Source organism: Blastomyces gilchristii, assembly GCF_000003855.2.
Source record: "Blastomyces gilchristii SLH14081 genomic scaffold supercont1.20, whole genome shotgun sequence".
Lineage (NCBI taxonomy): Eukaryota > Fungi > Ascomycota > Eurotiomycetes > Onygenales > Ajellomycetaceae > Blastomyces > Blastomyces gilchristii.
In genome coordinates, this window is record NW_003101663.1 from 272,182 (window position 1) to 272,689 (window position 508).

Genomic DNA, 508 nt, shown 5'->3' on the forward strand with positions numbered 1-508 from the left:
ATTGAGCGAGTTCGTGGTGGAGCGGTTGGCGTGTATATTCATGCAATCGTGTATAATAATAGCCTTCAAGCTGAGTTGTGAATAGTAGTCATGAACTCCTGTCTACGGAGTATATAGGTTGTGTGTAGCCAAGGGCCGCTAACCCTATTGGTTACACAAGGGATTGGAATAGAGGTAAAGGATCCGCGAGGAGCGGGGATTTCTTACAGGCATTGATAGAACTGTGGCACTCAGTTGACTCTCACAGGCGATTTTAGAATCTCAATAACAAGATTATGCAGGATTTGGGGTGTACAAGGGAAACTGCAATCTGCCAATTGATTGATATGAAAAAGGAGCTGTTCTTCTTGTGAATTTGAGAGATTTTTGCAGTGGGTAGAGATTGCTTTCTTTTTTGACATCTGGAGATTGTTGTAACACTGTGATAATGTATGACAGCTGATTCCATATTTTTTGCAGTGTAGTGTAATTAGGAGCCAATATGCATTCAATCATCAATTGCAGCTTG